This window comes from Triticum dicoccoides, chromosome 7B (genome assembly GCF_002162155.2).
Source record: "Triticum dicoccoides isolate Atlit2015 ecotype Zavitan chromosome 7B, WEW_v2.0, whole genome shotgun sequence".
In the NCBI taxonomy this organism is placed as follows: Eukaryota; Viridiplantae; Streptophyta; class Magnoliopsida; order Poales; family Poaceae; genus Triticum; species Triticum dicoccoides.
This window is the reverse complement of record NC_041393.1, coordinates 671,965,500-671,972,744: the sequence shown is the minus strand read 5'-3', so window position 1 is coordinate 671,972,744 and position 7,245 is coordinate 671,965,500. Positions and strand designations below refer to the sequence as shown.

Here is a 7,245-nt window from a genome sequence, read left to right as displayed (position 1 = left end):
AGGGGGTCCCGATCTGTGCGTCTTAGGCTGATGGTAACAGGAAGCAAGGGACACAATGTTTACCCAGGTTCGGGCCCTCTCGATGGAGGTAAAACCCTACTTCCTGCTTGATTAATATTGAAGATATGTGGAATACAAGAGTAGATTTACCACGAGATCGTAGAGGCTAAACCCTAAGAGGTAGCCTATGATGGTATGATTGTAATTGTGATCGGCCTTCTAAGGACCATGCTCTCCGGTTTATATAGACACCGGAGAGCTAGGGTTTACATGGAGTCGGTTTACAAGGAAGGAAACATAATATCGGGATCGCCAAGCTTGTCTTCCACGCAAAGGAGAGTCCCATCCGGACACGAGCCGAAGTCTTGAGTCTTGTATCTTGACGCTTCTATAGTCCGGACGATGTATATAGTCCGGCTGTCCGGATACCCCCTTATCCAGGACTCCCTCACCCTTCTTCGAAAAGAAATTCTTCTACTTCCAGAGTTTGATCAAGGGGGTGACAACAATTGTACTAACCAATGTGCAAGGCGGGTTCCTCCTCCGAATACTCCAAGATTATCATCGAACACGTAGACCGTGTCCGGATCCGCAAAATGATCTTCACATACCACCGTCGAGAGAATGATACTTCAGCTGACAACTTTTTAGACAACGGGATATGTCATTACGGTCGGGTTATTATTCGAACCGTTTTTCCCACAACCAGCCATAGCGTATACTGCGAGGCGGTTACCTGAGCACGTCTTGTCGAAGCAAAAATCGTGTCCCCTTCTCACGGGATTTCATCAATACGGGTATGGGTAATCCAACCGTACCGCTAATCGCGGCGAGCGGGAGGCGAGCGGGTTCCACCAGGCAAGTGGGGAGGTGCAAAAAGCTCTTACCTTCTCTTATAAAGAGATAGGGCATCTTCCTCTTTTACCCACGCCTTCTCCTTCCGCAAACTCACTTCCCTCTGCTCGAGCCCTAACGCCCAAGCGCCTTTCTTTTCCATCGAAGAGAGGGTTTCCAAAGATGTCCGGATCCGGAGCAGGAGGCAAATGGATGGCCTCTACCGTCTGGGAGAAGGACATCAAGAAGCTCCGGGAAGCCGGGTATCTGGTCAAGGAGATTGGCCACCGGCTCCCACCGGCGGGACAGGTTGTCCCTACTCCGGAGCCCCACGAGAGAGTCGTGTTCCTTCCCCATTTTGTCCGCGCGCTCGGGTTTCCCCTCCACCCATTTGTACGTGGAGTCATGTATTACTATGGGGTTGATTTTCATGATCTTTCCCCCAACTCCTTTCTCAATATCTCGACGTTCATCGTCGCATGCGAGGCCTTCCTCCGGATTCCGCCTCACTTCGACCTGTGGTTGAAGATTTTCAATGTGAAGCCCAAGGTGGTGAGTGGCGAACACGCCGAGTGCGGCAGCGCCATGGTGAGCAAGATGCCCAAGGTCGTTTGGCCGAAGGGCACTTTTAACGACTCCGTCAAGGAATGACAGCAGCAGTGGTTTTATATCACTGAACCACGCGGCGAAGAATGGGCAGCAGCTCCTGAGTTCAGATCCGGAGCTCCGCTGCGGCTTGCGTCCTGGCCCAAGAAGGGCCCGAACTGGTGCTCGTCCGATGAGCTGTCATTGCTCCTAACGCATGTTCGGAATATGGTCGACAAGGACGTCAAGCTTGTTGATGTGGTCCAGGTGATGTTAGTTCGCCTGGTTCTCCCTTGCCAGCGTCGAGCCTGTACTTTATGGGAATTCGACCCATCCGAGCACCAAACCCTCCGGGAGCTCCATGATTCCTCCCACGAGGATATCTGGAAGGTGCTCTTTAAGTCCAGCAAATCATGGTCGGACTCTTCTGAGGACCGGGGGTATCAATTATCCCATTCTGCAAGCCCGGTAAGTTATAGCCACGCCCCCTCCGTCCAGGCTTTAGCCTGCATATCATGAGGGGGGCGTTTTAATCGTGCTTTGTCATGTCTTTAGGGATGGGTAAAGAGAGTGGAGCGGATACAATGTTCGGCCCCACTGCCGGAAGAACCGGCCGGACCTCTTCTGGCGAAGATGCTGGTCCCTGCACCTTACAAGGCGCCCAAGAAGGAGGCCCCCAAGCAGGTCAAGAAGACCCGGAGTGGCTTCCGTTGTCACGAGGCTCCGGACACCCGGTCCGAAGGCTCTAGCGACGCTCCTTCTTCCGAAGACGAAGAGGAGGAGGCAGAGGAGGACGAGCCTCCTCTGCCGGCGGGAAGAAGCGTGCAACTTCCCCGTCCCTGGAGGCCGAGTCGCCCAAGAGAAGGCGAGGTTCCCCTCCAGAGGCATCCACCTCGGCTGCCGATAACAGCCCGGAGTGGGATCCCGAGGCCCAGCCCCTGGGAAAATTGTAAGTAACCAAAATCCGAATACGCCTATGTATCTGGGGTTGTCCGGGTATTGTAGTTTTAATTGTCGCCACATCTCACACAGCCCGGCAAGGTCTCCTGCCGGACAATCCTCATCGGAGGATTCGTTGAGCTCGGATGCTGTGGCGAGCGAGACGCCTCCGGGGATTCCTTTTCTGAAGTCCGGGCGCGACACCGAGGTGTCGTCTCAAAGAGACTCGGGGCCGGATAAAGTTCTGGAGGCCCCTAAGGCTCACTACACAACACTGATGTAAGGACAAATAAACTGTCGGGAAAAGGCTCTTTAAAGGGAAAATAAACTGCCGAGACAGTGGTTCTCCCGGCAGATAGAACCGCCACGAGAATGGCTGCCAGGGATTACTTGTCCCGGCAGATAAACTTCTCCTGACAGTTCCTCTGCCCTGGCCCATGCATTTGTCGGCAGTCTATTTTCTCCCGGCAGATTGGTCGGGGCAAGGGAAACTACAATTGCCGGCAGTTCAACTGCCTGCACAAGCACATTTACCCGGCAGATATTACGCCACCAAGTTGATTTCACTAGCAAAATTTTCTAGGCATTCGTATTATGTAATATCCATCCACTATATATGTCTAGACAACCAGGACATATCACACAATTTATACATGTAATTCAATCAAAGTAACATACAGGCTTCATTGAAATCTTAAACTTCATTCCATAAACAAAACGACCATATATAAGGAGGTTGTTCACAAAAGGAGTACATATATGTTTGCCACAACCAGAATAAAGCACCGCCACAAGAGGAGATGTACATATGTTTCTAAATGTGTGCCACAAAACCAAAATGAGCTTAACAAGCACCAAAATGGGCAGAGCAAATCTCTAGGTTCAACAAACAAGACATACAACATTATCACTCCATCTTAGTTGTAGATCTTCCAAATCTCCAGCAGCTTGAAGATCTTCCAAACCTTAGTGAACTTGTACCTTTGGGAAACCTGCAACAAATCGGAAGATGTTACATACAACAATTGTATTCAACACTTAAGGAAGAAGAGTTACAACAATCACATGCAACAGCTGCATAGCATTCTGAAATATAGAGCAACCAGTAACATCTCTAGAGTAATCTGTACATCTCTACTATTGTAGAGAACAAGTCCATTTTTATTATCTTAACAAGTAACAAGCTTATATTCCTGTTAACAAGTAACAAGCTTATCTTCTCATCAACAGTGTGCAAAGTCTGTACAAATATTAACAGGAATATGTATATACAGCAGCCGCATGGCCACATACAACAGCTGAATATGTTCTGAAACCTAGAGCAACTAGTAACATCTCTAGAGTAATCTCTACTTTAGTAGAGAACATGTCCATTTTTATCATACGGATAGTAGCAAGTTTATCTTACTTCTCATCCAAATAGTGTGCAAAGTACAAATATTAACAGTAAATATTACGTGTACTTATCTTGTACAGCAGAAAGTGGTATAATCATGTTACATGCACAAAGTTACTGTACTAGCCAGCAAAAAAAGGAAAACTAATTTGAATCCTTATCAGCTTGAGGATTGTCACTGCAAGATGGCAGGAATTTTGAGAAAACAGTTTGACAGGCTTGCAAATATCTTAAGAATAATAATATAAAACTTCGCAATATTACGAAGGTGCTACCATCGAAAAAACTTGAATGCAAGTACGTTATCATCAAATGACACTCCTAATAAGACAAAGACACTAAAGATGTCCACAATCGGCTTTAGTTTAAGAAACTGAATCATATTAACAAATCTAAGCTTTCAAAAGTGCAGAAGCAGAGTAGCAGTTATATATTAAGCTTTAGGCCAACAATAACAATGAATAAGCATGTGGTTCCAAGCTCTGATTCCTTGCTAGAAGTAATCCATAAACATCATATGGGAAACTTCTTTGTTACTCAAGCAAATTTCTTTCTCAAGATATACATTGGAGTCTGCAACATGTAGAGACAGATAATGCCTGCCAGACATCAATCTCAAAAGAACATCTTCCAAGAAGGAACTTACATTACACCTTGTCAGAGTTATTCGATATGGCTGTTGTAGCGTTCTCTTTTATCAGATTCGGCTAGAGTGTAATAGAAAAAATGCATAACTTAATTCAAAACCATTGAGTGATTATATATACTAACAATATAAGGTGTACTACTCGAAGCAGGATACAGGTTAACTACAATGTCAATATATATCAATAGTGAGAGGCTTTTGAGAAGAGCCTAGATTTAATTATGCTTAAATTCTGGGACAAGATTGTTTGTAACAATTTGGCAGAACCACCATAAGCCCTAGAGCTCCAGCCCTTTCCCAAAGCTTCTACTATTCCATATTCTATCCTTCAGCGAAGAAATGTGAGTGCTAAGCAGCAATAATGGAAAAAATTCGGAATTAGTGCTGATTTCTAACACTCTGCATGTAACAAGTACTGCTACACTACCCAGGTGGCCAAATTCAGAGCAACAAAGGTCAATGGGGAAAACCAAGGGCATGAACTTTACTGAAATAGTAAGGAGTTTTAACCCACATTGGAACAAATATAACTGAAATCCTAATAGAGTCAGAATAAATCCTAAACCCGAAGAATTAACAACCCAATCCACTGTCACTGCTTGCATAGCCACTGTATCCAAACAGGCCCTACATTCAGTGCTACCACTTCTGTATGGTTCTGAGCTTAAAAATAAGTTCTAGCTGGAGGAATGTAATCAACCAATAGAAATATTAAGGCATGGGAAATAAGAAAACATAATCGAAACAACTGATGAAAATTTCCAATTCTCAAGATTTTGTTAGGAGAAGAACTTTGCATAAGTTTGAAGATTCTAAACTGTTCATATTTGGGCGGTGATCTTGCTCGCAATATTTATCTTTGACAGATGGATCAGAAATGAAAGCGAAAGCCAGTAACATGCCCTTCTTTTTTTATACGAAACATGGCCTACATTTTAAGAATCTTCCGTATGACCTCGTATACCTGAGCCTTTACTTGTTTTGTTTTCTAAACTGACTCTTAGACCTGAAATAGGAAATGACTCTTACACCTGAAATAGGACCATATACTTTTGCTATTACAGCTGATAGGTACAAACTCAACTATATGGCTTCACAAGTTGGAGCGACAAACCTTCACAAAATGTACGCATAACTGAACTAATGCTCAAGGCATAAACCATGTGTGCTGTGGTGTATATTGGTTAATTAGGGCCCGTTTGGAATCAGTGTAAGATTTTACATCCGGATTTAGAATACACGTGTATTATACCGGCCACAGCGTAACTTCCGCCTGGAGAAAAAACGACGCCTAGAGGTCCGTATCGTTTTTACGGGGGTATTCAGAGGCCAAACAATAATCCAAGCGGAGCCTTAAAGGTAAAAGTTCCACTAGGCTATCAGACTACTAGAGAAGATTATAAAAGAAAATCACTTGAGAATTCTTTTACAATAATGGTTATTTGCTACAAGAGATTTAGTTGGTGCATTGTGACCGTGAGTGTCCTTGTTAAGGAGAGAAAAGACATACAGGGAAACAAACAAGTGATAGCATCTTGATCCATACATACAGGTGATGAGCTCGATGATGATAGAGGCGTTGTGGTGCTCACTGGTAGCGAGTGTAGAGGAAGTGGTGGTGCAGCGCGTGGTTGAACAATTAGTGGTTGAGCTCGACAGGGCCGACGTGGAGCAGCTCTACCAGCACCGGGCCATCTATCTTCCACAGCAGCAGGTGCTGCACGGCTGCACCCCGAGAAGGTGCAGGCCCGACGAAGAAGAGGAACGCTCGATGACGATACAGCTCGCGGTTGACCCTGCTTGAACTCAATGCCACGAAGAAGAGCAGCGTGTTCCGAAGGCAGTGGCGTTGGGAGTGAGGAGGAGGGAGTCCTTGGAGAGGCCGTCGGGGACGAACTCCTCAGGAGACAGGCGGCTACTCTCACGGTCTCACCCTATCAGCGGATCTGGGCAAGGCGGACAAGATGACGATGGAGGAAGTGGTGATGGGGAGGTGAACAACCGGGGCGGCGTTGATGAGGTCCGGGCCAGATCCGGCAGCATCGACCACCGGTGCGGCCAGACCGCCAGATCCAGCAATGACCAGGCCGGGCCGCTTCCATGGAAATGGCAGCTCAGCGGAGGAAGAGAGGTAGGGCGGCGGCGCACAGGGAAGGGGAGAACGGGCCGGCCAGAAGTAGGGTTAGGAAGGGGCGGCGGTGGAGTGGGGGGCGGCGGCGGCGGCGGGTCTGTGATTTGGGGAAGTAGGGTTAGGAAGGGACGGGAGTGGCTGGGTCGATACAGAGGGATTTGGGGAAGAGAGGTTTTTTCTTTTTTTTTTTGAAGCAAAGGGGCGGACTTTTGGGTGTATCCCGCGCTAGGCCCGATACTATTTCAGTTTGGCGCCAAATAAAGGGGCCCGGCAGAAAATGTGCCGTGGTTGTGTTGTCCCGGTAGAATACGCGCCTGAAAGGCGTACCGGGCAGCGTAAATGCCCCTGCGGCTCAAGTTCTACCGGCAGTTTGCGTGCCCTGAAGTATATGTACCAGTAGTAACGAATGTCCCGGCAGATAGTTTGCCCTTATTCAGCAACTTCTCCCGGCAGTTATCTGCCCCTAATTAAGTGTTGTGGTGTAGTGGGCTCCTGGATCGGGCCAGCGGCCATCCTCCATGGAGGGAGGTTTGCCTACTCAGCCGGCCACCTCAATATATGCCGAGCTGTCAGGCGGTCTATTGACAGCGTTAAGGAACGCGTCCGTCGTTGATGAACATCGGGCGCTTATGGGTGCGGTGGTTGAAAAGATTCACGCTGCCGAAAACGGGCTGAATGAGTCCTGTCTTGGCCTTATAAAGGCCTTTGAGGTAT

The 7,245-nt window shown here is 47.2% G+C and overlaps 1 long non-coding RNA gene across 1 annotated transcript; it reads right to left on the bottom strand.

The window, feature by feature from the left end:
* Positions 1-3,040: 3,040 nt before the first annotated feature.
* LOC119342096 lies at positions 3,041-6,696 on the bottom strand. Its single transcript, XR_005165380.1, has 2 exons — positions 5,951-6,696; positions 3,041-3,350 (listed from the first exon to the last, which is right to left on the bottom strand). It is a non-coding gene; the product is annotated as an uncharacterized LOC119342096 (long non-coding RNA).
* Between the last annotated feature and the right edge of the window lie 549 nt (positions 6,697-7,245).